This window comes from Onychostruthus taczanowskii, unplaced genomic scaffold (assembly GCF_017590055.1).
Source record: "Onychostruthus taczanowskii isolate IOZ18803 unplaced genomic scaffold, ASM1759005v1 scaffold72, whole genome shotgun sequence".
In the NCBI taxonomy this organism is placed as follows: Eukaryota; Metazoa; Chordata; class Aves; order Passeriformes; family Passeridae; genus Onychostruthus; species Onychostruthus taczanowskii.
In genome coordinates, this window is record NW_024505008.1 from 4,303,667 (window position 1) to 4,318,230 (window position 14,564).

At 43.8% G+C, this 14,564-nt stretch overlaps 1 protein-coding gene across 1 annotated transcript in view; it reads right to left on the reverse strand.

The window, feature by feature from the left end:
* LOC121345383 (adhesion G-protein coupled receptor V1-like) overlaps positions 1-14,564 on the reverse strand; it is an 88,662-nt gene that overhangs the window by 34,584 nt on the left and 39,514 nt on the right. The gene's annotated exons all lie outside the window — the stretch shown is intronic.

The following is a 14,564-nucleotide window of genomic DNA, read 5'->3' on the forward strand; positions in this document are numbered from 1 at the left end:
AAACCACATGCAATTCCTCCTTCTCCTCCTCGCAGGGGTGGCAAGGCAGCCTCTGGGGCCCTTCCCAATGTGGCTGGGACCGTGTGGCCAGGGCTATCTCAGCAGGGTCCACAGCAAACCATGCTTGCTTGGCTGCTTTTAACCATGCTGAGGGCAGAAGGGCAGAGGCAGCGGCAGCAGCTTCTCCTTTCAGCGCCTCGCATGAAGAGAGGTGCTGAATGGAGCTGGCACTGCGGCAGCTGGCACCACCTGCGCTCTGCCAGTGGGGACCACGTGGCCAACAGCAAGGGTCATGAGAAGCAATTCCCCAGTGCGGAGCCTGGACAGGATCAACCCCATAAGTACCTTTCAACTGACAGAACTTGGTAACAACCAAACCTACAGACACCAATTCTCTCCTAAGTCAGAGAAAAGGAAAAGGTGAAGACACATGAGAACAACATGGGGACACCAAGTTCAGTGAAAGAAGGGATGAGCAGGACGTGCTCCAGCTGTCAGAGCTGAGATTCTTCTACAAGCCATGGTGAGTACTATAATACAACAGTTTTCCTGTAATTTGTGAAGTACATGCAGGGATGCAGAGGTCCACTCACAGCCCGTGAGAAAAGGTGTTCATGCTGGAGCATGTGGATGCTGAAAAGCTGTATTCTAGTAGGAAACTTGAAGAAAGACAGAAGACAGTTGCTCCTAGAGATAGAGAAAGAGGATCCTTGCTTTCAAAGTAGACAGCTCATCCTTAAAAGACTACATCCCATGAACTAATGACCCATGCAAACAGTTGTGGGAAGACTGCTTTGTCCGTGGGAGATACTCACTTACAGCAGGTCGGGTGGGACTGCTACTCATGAAAATTAGAACCATGTTAGAGAAGTTACAAAGAACTGTTTCCTGTGAGAAGGACCTCACAATATAAGAGAAGAGACTCCTCTCCCTAAGCAAACTGAAGAAAGATTTTTTAAAAGTAACGGATGGACGAAAAAACTGACGAATAAAACTGACCCCATGTTTTGTCTCCCTGCACTGTTGGTAGGAGGGAAGGAAGGAAGAGCTGGGGTGGGGTGGGGAAAGGGTGCTCTCAGGGTTTATTTTAGTTCACATTCTCCTCTTTTAATTCTGTTGATATTTTTTCCTTTTGCCTTTTAAGTTTCGAGCCTATTTTGCCCTTAAAGTGTTTTCTCCTAATCCTTATTTCACCCCATGAGCCTTTCAGGTTTTTTTCTTTCCCCCTTCTCTGCTCAACTATAGCAGAGGACAATGAGTGAATGGTTTTTCATGGCAGCCTGGCATCTAGCCAGAGTCAAACCATGACATATGGATACGTAAATGGTCCCAGCTCCGGCCACTTACAGGGTTGTAGAAAATTATAAGAATAGCTTATTCTTTGATTTGTTGTTATTTTCCTCTTCAAGTAAAACATAAGACATCTGACCCCATAAAAATTAGAGTGACAACCTCCTCTCAGCCCAGGAGACCCACAAGATAGACTTTGAAACAGTTAATTTTATTCACCTTCAAAAATATGTGCAGAATCTGTCCTTAAGGATGCACACATTCTCCATTTTATGTTCTCCAGTGTATTTACAGCATAAAAGATTTAGGGAATGCTGGCAGGAAGATGTCTGCCTGGACAAAGTTTGCAATACAGAAAACAAAAGTAAGTTTTCACGCCCACATGTTTCTCCTGAAACTGACAAGAGCCAGCCCCTGTGTTACCATGTTTGCAGCAGAATTCAAAGTCCATGTTTGCCAGGTCTGCACACTCAGGGGCAGAGGTGCTTGGCCAGCCATTGCCCCTCTCCACATTAGTTATGCAGCATCAACAAAGAGTGGGGATGTATTTTTACAGGCATTGCTCCAGAAACAGCAGTCTGCGAGCCCTTTAGCCATTTTTTAAAATATTGTACAAATAGTAAGGGCCTTCTGAATGTAGGCAATACCCCACATCAAAAAGACATAACATTTTAACAAGAAAAAGTGTAAAGATACTGGCTTTTTGCCACATACTGAATATTGGTACAGTTTATGGTTCTGGTTTTTTTCTTCACTGGTAACAACTGCCTTGTTATCAGTATTGCAAAGAGCTAATACAGAGTTGAAACTTTGGCATCATTTAAAGCCTTGGATCTTCAAGTTCTGTATACCCATTTGTTGGATTTTTGATCCAACAATAGCTCAATAATTAGAGCAAACATTTCTGAAAAAAGCAACAAATTCTTTTTAGTTTGTAAAATCAGAATTGCACAAAGGAAGAGAATGCCAGAAAATAGTTTTGATATGGACCAAAATAGTCTAATTATTTGTAGTTTTCTTCATAAGAAAATAAAACCAACAACCCACCCTCAAAGAAGTCCCAAAGGGTTAATCTGAGCCGATGAACCCTCCCTGATATGACTTTTACTCCTAAGTCCAAGTGTAAGCAGTTACCTCTTGGCTACCTGAATAAACCTTAGTAGATAAGACTGACTGTGGAGAAGTCAGCTCAATATTACTGTGATGCAACTGAGACACTGACAAGCAGTTCTGCTGGGTATTATATAATCCAGCCATGCTGGTCCCCATTTTTGGTATACTTATCACATGGTTTTTTAATCCTATGAGTGATGGAAGATTTTATTTAAGCAACAGGTAGTCCACACTCTCCTTAAATACATATAAATGTATATATGCATGCATATGTCATGTCCTGACTGTTCAGGTCTTTCCTTGAAATATGTCCCTGTTTCCTTACTGTGGTGCTGCATTTTAGTTAAATGGTATGCTCTGTCTCACCCCTCAAAAATGTACGGTTTATTCCAAGCTGTGTTCCTCCCCTAAAGTCTCATGTATCTGTAATCCCATTGGCCCAAGTCTTATTCCACGCCCACTTTGAATTTCTCTCTTAAGCTGTGCGAGTGCCACAAGCTCTCTCTTGGCCTCTTCTGTCCCTAGGCTCTCCCTCTCTCCCCCTCCCTCCCCCTTCCCCCCTTCTCCCTCACAAACCATGCTGCTCCTTGTGGGATTACCGAGTGGGCGGGGGAGAGTGCACTTGACTGTCCTGCTGAGCGGACCTCAGCTGGGCAGAGAGAAAAACTTTGTAGATAAGAAATAATAAACAGGACTGAAGACCGAAAATCTGAGAGTCCAGACTCATCCTTCGAAATCGCGGCCGCCCAGAACCACCTTTCCCCATGTCGGGGCAGAGACATATAACAGCGGACCCTGACACTCCTGAGGGTGGGGCCCCCAATAAACCCTTATTTAATCAGCACCCTCAGAAGCTGTGTGGAGTCTCCTTGCCTGCCTGCGGCTACCAGCCAACTCACAGCTTAGGGGGCCCTCCGGGGACTCCCCGGGGACCCCCCGCAATGGAACTGCAACAAATGGCGACCAATGTGTGGCAAGAACACTGACAACCCTAAGACAAAAATGTATCTCCATCACCCTGCTGGCACAGCGCAGAACCCCGCAGAACACTGCCTCAGCGCCACCTTCGGTACCATGAGGCAGCCGCGTGGGGCCACATCTGTGGCCCTGAGCAGCCTCTTCACCACCATGCAGAGTCTCCGCGAGACACCACACCGCCATCCCACCACCACCAGCCCGCTGTGGCCCCGGCCCTGTCCCCAAAGAAGCCGCGGAGCACACTCAGCCCGCCGCTCGCGGCACCGTCACCACGTGGCTGCCACATGGCTCCTCAGAGCTGCTGCTCGCCAGGACCCGCCATGGCGGAGCCAATGCCACCTCCCCCTGCCCAGAGGTGGCAGGGGGGAGGGGGGTCCCGCAGAGCGAGTGGGCTGCACGGATCAACGAGCCCCAGCAGCTGATGCCCTGGACCACAGCAGTGGGAAAGAAGGAACCAAAGCCCATCAGTTTCTGTGGAGGAGCCACCAGATGAGGAAGAAACAGTTTTCAGCTTTGCCCGATCCCCGCACCTCCCCAAAACTACTTTCATCATTTCTGTGACCTCCTTCCTTGGTCTTACTCTCTCTCTCCTCACTGCTCCTTCTCCCTAACTCACCTTCCCCTTAACAAACCCCCAGGAGTCCATCCTGCTAAGCCCAGCACAGCAGCCACACGGCTAAGGCTCAACATTTCGTTGAATTGAATTTACTGGGGATGGGACTCCCAATAAACCCTCATCTAATTAGCACCCTCAGAAGCCGTGTGGAGTCTCCTTGCCTGCCTGCTGCTACCAGCCAACTCACAGCTTAAGGCCCCTCCGGGGACTCCCCGAGGAGCCCCCAGTCGAACTGCAACACCTTACTATAAGCTTAAGAAACACTGACAGCATTGACAAATTCAATTCAGATACATGCAGTTTATTCAGGTCTAGTTACAGCTTGTTAGAGCTTGAAAACTCACCATAGTCCAGCTTCACATTTGACTAGGTGAAATTGCATACATTCAATTTACCAAACAACTGGAAGTGTCCCTTGTTTGTCATTCCTTCATTGTTGATAAAAGATAAAAGATAATTTCCTTGTTAATCTGTGAAATTAATTTTCTGTTCTGTGGGCTGAAGTACATTGTAATAAGTTATTAAGGGTAATAAAATTGTGGTTTACTACAGTAGGAGAGTCCTTAGAGTGAACACAAGATTTTGTAAGTGATTCACAGAAAACCAATGACTGTGAGAATTTGAAAGATAGGCTGCAATATTTTCATTATGAGTTTGGATTAGATTACAAAATTCATTAACCAGGAAAAATATAAGGATGATGGAAAAATTTAATCACCTCATCGAGAACCTAAAAGGAACAGTACTAGGTACATAAAAAAGTTTGTCTGGCCTTGCCTTTAAGAAGGGTCAAAAAAGTTGTATGGATATGATACCTCTCCCAGCAATTCTCCCAAACTCAGGAGCTTCCCTAACCATATACAGGGCTTTATTTTCCTATTTAGTAATCTTCAGGGGACTTTTCTTTCACAATATCAATTTGAACTTTGATAGTTCAGAAGAACTATCAGCACAAGGAACTCTACAGTAACATCATAAGATTCAGGTAATAAAATGCCAGATTGCCCAGCTAAAAAAGCTGTAAGCCTTGTGTTTGTTGTTTGGTTTCCTCATAGTAGAAACAACAAGAAACAGTAGGAAACAAAACATGAAACATTTCCAAACAGTTATGATTTCATCTACAGTGTTTTTAAGATTGTAACAAACTAAACCCTTACAATTCTGTATTTCTGAAATAAACCTCACAAAGAAGAGAAAGACTGGCGACAGTTTAAAGTTTCATTCTCTCTTGCACTATAAGGCATCTGAAGATGTCTCTGCTCATTGCAGGGAGGTTTAACTAGATGACCTTTAAAAGACCCTTCCAACCCAAGCCTTTCTATGATTCCATGGTTTGTAATGACCTACTGAGAAAAATAATTTAATGATCTCCTATATCTACACCCACACCTACTGCAGCCTAAGCAGGATGCTTACTGATGTCCACAAAGAAGTTCAGCCCCAAAGGACTGTGGTTCCAGTGAGCTTGTGCACACTTCTTCAGAAATAAGAAATGCAACACTTATCACATTTGTGTGCCTGAAAGGACTGTACAAGTGGTGATAGATACTGAATTTTAGAACACAGGATGAAACCACCTAAAAAAAAAGAGACAAATTATTTTTCAGTACTCAGTGTATCCTGTCCATCAACTCTCTTCGTATGCATGATACACCTCTTTTGGAAACCATGGGAAGGGGATGTCTGCAAGCCTCTGCATGTGGATGTCTGCCAGCATCTGCTCTTAGAGCACTAAGAGCCAGGCCTCTTGGTAGTCCAAGACTGGGCGGACGAGCAGCATTGAAGAAGAAAGAAGTGGAAGCAACTGTGAAGATGAAAAAGATGAGGAGGAGCCTTGCATCATGATGCACTGTCATACTTTCAGTAGCTCACGTAACAGCAAGCTGAAGATTGAGGTGGATTCAAGTATGGCATTGTAACTTCACTAATGAAGTGACAGTTCCCATTCTTAACCTCTCATTCCTGTGTAGTGCCTATTGATTATGAATTAATAGTTTGATGCTGTCTACTAAAACCTATTTTACCAGGCAGAAGATACTTACAGAATCACAAGGTTGGAAGAGATCTTCAAGATCATTGAGTCCAACCCGCTCCCTAACACCTCAACTAAACCATGGCACCGAATGCCACATCCAGTCTTTTTTTAAACACATCCAGGGATGGTGACTCCACCACTTCCCCAGACAGACCATTCCAGTACTTTATCACACTTTGCATGAAAAACTTTTTCCTAATATCTAACCTATATTTCCCTTGACACAGCTTGAGACTGTGACCTCTGCTTCTGTCAGTTGCTGCCTGGAGAAAGAGACCAATCCCCACCTGACTACAACCACCCTTCGGGAAGTTGTAGAGAGTGATAAGGTCACCCCTGAGTCTCCTTTTCTCCAGGCTAAACAACCCCAGCTCCCTCAGGCGTTCCTCACAAGACTTGTGTTCCAAGCCTCGTTGCCCTCCTCTGGACATGCTCATGCGTCTCAATGTCTTTCCTAAACTGAGGGGCCAGAACTGGACACAGCACTCAAGGTGTGGCCTCACCAGTGCTGAGTACAGGGGAAGGATGACCTCCCTGCTCCTGCTGGCCACACTATGCCTGATACAGGCCAGGATGCCATTGGCCTTCTTGGCCACCAGGGCACACTGCTGGCTCATGTTCAGCCAGCTGTTGAGCAGTACCCCCAGGTCCTTTTCTGCCTGGTCACTATCCAGCCACACCATCCCCAGCTTGTGATGTTGCAGGGGGTTATTGTGGCCAAAATGCAGGACTCAGCACGTGGACTTATTAAACTTCATCTTGTTGGACTCTGCCCATCTGTCCAACCGTTCCAGGTTTCTCTGCAGATCCATCCTATCTTCCAACAGATTGACATACGCTCCCAGCTTAGTGTCATCTACAAATTTACTGATGAAAGAGTCAATCCCCTCATCCATGTCATCAATAAAAATATTAAACAGAACTGGCCCCAGCACAGAGCCCTGAGGGACACCACTGGTGACTGGCTGCCAGCTGGATGCAGCACCATCCACCACCACTCTCTGGGCCCGGCAATCCAGCCAGTCCTGAACCCAGCAAAGAGTGCTCCTGTCCAAGCCGTGGGCTGCCAGCTTCTCCAGGAGTATGCTGTGGGAGACAGTATCAAAGGCCTTGCTGAAGTGCAAATAGACATCCACAGCATTTCCTGCACCCACCAGGTGGGTCACTTGGTCATAAAATGATGCCACGCCTCGCTCATGGGAGGAGCGGATGACACTGGTTGCTGGTGAGCTCTGACCCCCCTTTCCCCTCGGCACGCATCAGAAGTGGCTGCTCCCCTCCTCAGCCACCAGCAGGCAGAAGGTAGTGGTTTGGTCACAAGCTGAGGTCCCATACTGACAGAAGCAGCCAATAAGTGTGGACCCATGTTGATGGATTCAGGCAAAGGAAAGAAGGTAGGACCCCTTGCTTGAGTTTCTGAACTGTCTTTATTCCTCCCCATGAAGGGAGCGGTACAGGTGACACAGCATAGCAGCTCAAAGGGGAGGTAGAGGCAAAAGGGCATGAAATAGAGAAAAACAGCAACTTTTAAAGACAGGCTATCCCCCATGAGGACACAGCCTAACAACAAATCAAGGGCTAGATAGGAGGAGTGTGAGGGGATATACATAAACATAGGGAAGAAGAAGGAAAGAGTGCATAGGAATGAGTGAAGGGAAATATCATAACTGACAACAAAGCTTCTAGATAAACAGGTGTAGCAAATAATGGCAGACAAGCTGCAGGGGCAGGGTTTGGAGGATGGACAGGGAAGGATCTGGAAATACCAGGACTGACATAGAGGAAGGCGGGAAAACAGGTGGTAAACAACTTTAGGGAGAGACTATTAGGAAAACTGAACAGGGGTGAATAGAAACAAACCATTACAACATTTTAAACAATTTCTTAAACTCATAAACTTCAAAACCCCACTGCCACAATAAAAGGAGACGAGGTTGGTCAAACAAAACCTACCCCTCCTAAACCCATGCTCACTGGGTCTGATACCCTGGCCGTCCTGTAGATACTGCATGATGACACTCAGTATAAATTGCTCCATTATCTTGCCAAGTACTGAGGTCAGGCTGACCTGTCTATAGTTACTAGGATCCGCCTTCCCACCCTTTTTGTGAATGGGTGTCACATTGGCCAGCTTCCAGTCATCTGGAACCTCGCCAGTGAGCCAAGACTGTTGGTAAATGATGAAGACTGGCTTCACAAGCCCATCTGCCAGCTCTCTCATCACCCTGGGATGGATCCCATCTGGTCCCATAGATTTATGAACATCCAAGCATATCAGAAGTTCTCTGACTGCCTCCTTTTGGGTAATCGGAGGACCATTCTATTCCCTGGCACCACCAACCAACCAGGAGGACAGTTGTGCTGGGGACAAGCCATCTTCCCACTAACGACTGAGGCAAAGAAGGTGTTAAGCACGTCTGCCTTCTCCTCATCTGCAGTTACTAAGTTCCCTCCCTCATCCAGTAAAGAACAAAGGTTTGTCTTACCCTTCCTTCTACTACTAATATATTTGTAAAAACATTTTTTATTGTTATTTACAGAAGTTGCCACTTTAAATTCATACTGAGTTTTGACCTCCATAATTTTTTTCTTACATGCTCTAGCAGCCCCCTTAAATACTACCTAAGAGACCTGACCCTCCTCCCAAAGATGACACATCCTCCTTTTATTCTTAGGTTCCTTCAAAACCTCCTTACCCATCCAAGCTGGGCATTTACCTCGTCGACTCATCTTTCAGTACACAGGGACAGTCTGTTCCTGTGCCCTCAAGATCTCTGTTTTGAAGCTCACCCATCTTTCCTTAACTACTTTAAGGGCTGCTTCCCAAGGAATTCTCTGAATAAGTCTCCTAAGTAGGCCAAAGTCTGCCTTTTGGAAGTCCAGTAACAGTCTTATTGGTGTTCCTCCTCATTTCATCAAATATCGAGAACTCTATAATTTCATGATCTCACTGCCCCAAGCAGCCTCCAACCACTACATCTCCCACCAGCCCATACCTATTTGAAAACAACAGGTCTAACAGGCCCCCCTGGTGGGCCCACCCACCAGCTGTGACAAAACGTTGTCCTCCATATACTCTAAAAATTTTCTGGACTGCCTCTTTTCTGCTGCATTAAGTTCCCAGCAGATATCTGGCAGGTTAAAGTCACCTACAAGAACAAGGGCTGATGATCCTGAAATAGTATCTAGCTGCTTGTAGAATAAGGTGTCCACCTTTCTTTCTGGTTGGGTGGACGATAACAGACTCCCAGTAAGATATCAGCCTTGTGGGCCTTCCCCTTAATTCTCACCCACAGGCACTCAACTCCACCTTCATAAGTTTCAATACCTATGGCATCAAAAGCTTCCTTAATATAAAGGGCCACCCCTCCCCCTCTTTTCCCTTTCCTGTCTCTTCTGAAGAGTTTGTAGCCATCCAGTGCAGTGCTCCAAATATGTGAGTCATCCCACCATGTTTCTGTGATGGCAACTACATCATAGTTCTGCTGCTGCACCATGGCCTCCAGTTCTTCTTGTTTGTTACCCCTGCTGTGCACATTGGTATACATGCACCTCAGCTGGGCTACTGACGTCTCTCCTAACTCAGGCTTACCACCCTTGGGCCTGCTTCCAGATAGCCCAGACACATCCCCTTCCCCCTTCAGACCTAGTTTAAAGCCCTCTCAGCAAGGTCTGCCAGTTTATGAGCTACAAACCTTCTGCCCTTAACAGAGAGATGGAGCCCATCTGGTTCCAGTAGAGCAGGTGCCATAAAAGTTGCCCCATGATCAAAGAATCCGAAATTTTGCCAATGCCACTGACCCTTGAGCCACTTGTTAATGTGAGTTCTCCTATTTCTTTCATCATTTTTCTCTGCCACCAAAGGGACTGAGCAGAACATAGCTATGCCCCTGTCCTATCAACTACCTGAACAAGTGCTGTAAAGTCTATTTTAATCACCTTGACACTCCTCTTTTCAATCTCATCACTGCCAGCCTAGAGTATCAGCAGTGAGTAATAATCAGAGGGCTGAATCAGCCCAGGAAGTCTCTCAGTGATATTTTGTACCCAGGCCTCAGGGAGGCAGCAGACCTCTCTGTGGGATGGGTCTGGTTGATATCTGGGGCCCCCTGTTCCCCTCAGAAGGGAATCACCCACTACAATTACCCTTCTTTTCTTCCTGATGTTAGAGGTGGTGATCTGTTTTACAGATGAGTCACAATGGGGAGACTCACTGGGCAGATAATTTTCTTCTACATCATCTGACTGGCTCGCTACATCTAGGGCCTCATACCTATTTTGAAATGGCACCTGGCTAGGGGATGGGGGTCAGGAGGAATTTTTATTATTACCTGCCCAAGCAGGGATCCATTTCCACTCTCCTTCATCTACCAGGTGCCCTTCTATTGCCTGAGAGTGAGAGGTATATGAGTCCTCTGACCCTTGGTGGGCCTCCCTTAAAGATGTAAGGACTGAATTCCACCAGTATATTTCCCTTTCACTATCCCTGATACTCCTTAATCTTTCAACTTCCTCCCTAAGCTCGGCTACCAGTGAAAGGAGGTCGTTCACCTGTTCACACCATAGGCAGGCCTCCTCCACAACACCCCCTGAAAACATCGATAAGCTCATGGCAGGAATGGGTCTGTACAGACACATCCTTTTTGGAGGGCTCCACTTGGTCAGATACACTTGTACGAGACACAGTTTTCGACCGTGTTAAAATTAGTAGCAGAAAGCCCAAAATCAAGGAGCCAACAGAAACACCTCAAACAACACACAGCACACCTTATTAGCAAGAAAACCTGCAACTCTACCTGCTTACCCTGCCTGCGCAAACTGCTGCACAAACTGCTGTGACCATGCCCCAGAGACGTGCCACGCCCGTTTGCCTGCTCCTGGTTGTCGCGCTCCCCAGAGGCCTCTTATAATCAGTCGCTCAGGAACAAAGGAAGCTCCACTTCCCATTCCTGAACAGCTCTCAATCGAAGAAGCCACAGAAAACCTCCTATACAATTTCAGGCAACAATAATTCAATTATTTTTCACTATGCTCATAGTTGCATAGTGAAAAATTATTGAAAAATGCCTTCCTGTTAAAAGGGGCTTTTTTCTTTAAGGTTAGGAAAAGCAATGGGCCAGCACTTAGAAAATCTACTAACTGAATTAACCAACAACTCACTTAAGCAAAGGCATAAAAACAGAAGTCCTTCCTTCCTTCCTTCCTTCCTTCCTTCCTTCCTTCCTTCCTTCCTTCCTTCCGACACTTCCTTCCGACACTTCCTTCCGACACTTCCTTCCGACACTTCCTTCCTTCCTTCCTTCCGACACTTCCTTACGACACTTCCTTCCACCACGTCCTTCCTTCCTTCTGCCACTTCCTTCTGCCACTTCCTTCCTTCCACCACTTCTTTCCTTCCCTCCTTCCCTCCCTCCCTGATATTAGAACAACAAATATGAGCAAGGAAAAATATTAAATCAAATAGAAATTAAGAAAACTGAAAATTATTAAATAATATTAATGCTTTGATGTATATTGCAGAACGTATCTTTGAAGAAAATACCTATATGATTTAACTGTGAAAAATAAAGTAAGAACTGTGCTTCCATAATGTATTGAGATATCTGTATTCTCACCACTGTGCTGGTCGACATTGTTTTTTAATTTTTTTCCATTTTCTTTATTCTTTTTAATAAATAAGAAATTCAATAAAAGAAGCAATTGAATAATACAGCTTTAATTATCTTCTGAGTTTACCTATAAATATTTACTATGTGTCCTCTCCTTAGGCTGTTAAACTGCAACTGATAATGCAAATTTAATAGTTTTAACAGTTTTTAGCCAAACATGAAGACCAACCTAAAAGATCTCTATAAACTTTTTTTTCCCAGATGACTGGGGAGAGTTGCTTCACAGAGTTTCAACAATTTGTGGGAGACCTAAATTAGTAAAATATTTACAGGCTATTGCTTAAGAAGTCATCAGTTAAACTTAGCTATGTAAATATAAAAATGCCACAGAAACATTTTTTTTAAATAAGCTTGATAAACAGTGTTACAAATCCTGCTGGCCTGGTTTTCAATTGGTTTTGACAGCTGCAGAAAAAAAAAGGAAAAAAAAAAAAAAAAGGGGGTTTGGTAACAGGATTTTGTGGCCAAAATAAAAACCAAAACAAACAAAACAGATTTCTCTCATAAAGTTCAAAGAAGGAAATACACAACCAAGAAAATGCAATCAATGAAGCATAACAAAACCACTGAATCCTGACTGGGAATGTTAAATGTGCAGAAATTAACTGTACCAGATACTGAAAACAAGAAAGCTGGTAGATGCATGTCCCTGAAATTGAACTAAAAAAAAATGTTCACTGATAGTTTGCAGAAATAGGAAGTAAAAAATATGTGTCAAAATACTTTGTTCAGTTATATTTTTTGATCTGCTGATCCTTGTGGCAAGGAAAATTTTGAAATTAAAATATACTTTCTAAAAGAAAAACACATGTCCCATTAAGTGTAACAAATACCTCACTGCTCCAAAATCATAAAAGACTAGCCTCTCTAACTGTTGCACTAAATCTCAGGGTTTTGGCAAACTTTCACATACAGATTTAAGACACCTTGTGTTTTAATAAAAGGAGAAAAAAGGGGCATTTTATCATAGCTTATGCTATTACTGTTATGCAGGGAACATGTCAAATCCCAGAAAAGTAGCAAACCAAAAGAGTAAAGAAAAATATGAGTCTACTTTTTTCAACATAAAATTATTTAAATGCACAGTCACAAAATATTAAATGAGTGCTAAAATTGCAACTGTGCAGTCACAACTCATGGACATGAGCTTGCTTCTGCAGATTTCTTTGAAGGAAAAAAGCTAATTTGGACATGTGAAGCACAGTGCAAACAATCTAAATTATATGAGTGAAGAGGATGCATTTATGTTATTACCTTATTCAGATCTTAGTTCTTTATTCCAGTTCGTTATATCTAATTATGCTTGTGCATTTTGTCCTAAAAGAATTTGTAAAAAATCTTGAAGGCAAAAATTTGTTTTTCTCCTAATCACAAAAAAGAAAAGCTTCTGGAGCATTATGAAGACTAAAATATTATATCCAGTGTGTGCGCTGAATACTGTGAATGCTCTTAGTAGGTGTAGGCAGATTATTCAGCATGTTCTGTTGTGACTAGGAATTGCATACTGCTAACACAATTGATATATCTGGAGACTGGAACTAGATGATCTTTAAGGGCCCTTCCAACCTAAATGATTCCATGATTTCATATTAAAGAAATTTATATGAAGGAAGATGAAAATAGGTAGTTAAAATTTTACAACTAAATATCCATTATTGAAGTTCTATCTTGACAACATGAAGTTTAAATCTTTACATTAATTCTGGCACTTTTGCAATTATGATATCTGATTCAGGTAAGTTGTACTGCATATTTATGAGCAGGGCATGCTGGTGAAAATTATGTCAGTTCAAGATTCATTCAATAAATGAAGCTTATCTTATTTACCGTTATTGGGGGGGAGGAACAATCAAGTTGTTCTGTTACATTTTTAAATCTTTTTGTGAAATTAGGAAAGGTTAGCAAACAGAAAATAAAACTATTTATATTAGATTGCTGTCCTGTTACTATTCATTTTCTGTATTTGCATATTAGAGCCTGTCACTAGTGGCTCCATCCTCAGCCGTGTGCACTTCGACATCTTCATAAATTACTTAGATGCAGGACTGGAAGGTACACTAAGCAAGTTCACAAATGATACAAATGTGGGAGGATCTGTTGAGTCTTGAAGGCAGAGAGGCCCTGCAGAGGAACCTCAGCAAATCACAGGAGTGGGCACAGGAATGGGCAATCACCAACCGTATGAAGTTCAGTAAGGGAAAGTGCCAGATTCTACACCTGGGGTGGGGCAACCCCGGATGGATTGACAGACAGACTGGGGAATGAGATGCTGGAAAGCAGTGCGATGGAAAGGGACCTGGGGTCTTGGTCAAATACAAGCTGAATATGAGTCACCAGTGCCCTGGCAGCCAGGACGGCCAACTGTGTCCTGTGATGCAAACTTAAATATTAGTTAGCCCAAAGGCTGTTTATCCAATGAATGCTCTGACTTGTCTCCTGTCAAGGATAACTTTTGAGAAGGCAGTTTCTATATATAGGAGGACAGTCAGCCAACAGAACATGGCTGCTGAAAGGCTGGAAAACAGAACGAATACAAAGGGAGGATGCTTTTTAAGCAATCTCAAAGGCTACTTCTGAAGAACCACAGAGATAGAGCTAGCATTCCTTGAAAATCATCTTTCACAGTTTTTTCAACCTGTCACACTTTTCTTTCCAACATTCACTTTTGAGAAGGAAAAGGTGAGTGCTTTAAGAGAGAACTAATTCTTGACTCTCCCACTGACCTTTCTTGAGCCCTCTACTGTTGAGGAAAATTCCCTGAGCTAAGTAAACTATATCAATCACCAAACCAACATGACCAGTAACAGAAATTCTGGAACAGTAAAAAAGAGCATGAGAGGGCAAACTCACATATTTGGTGCTG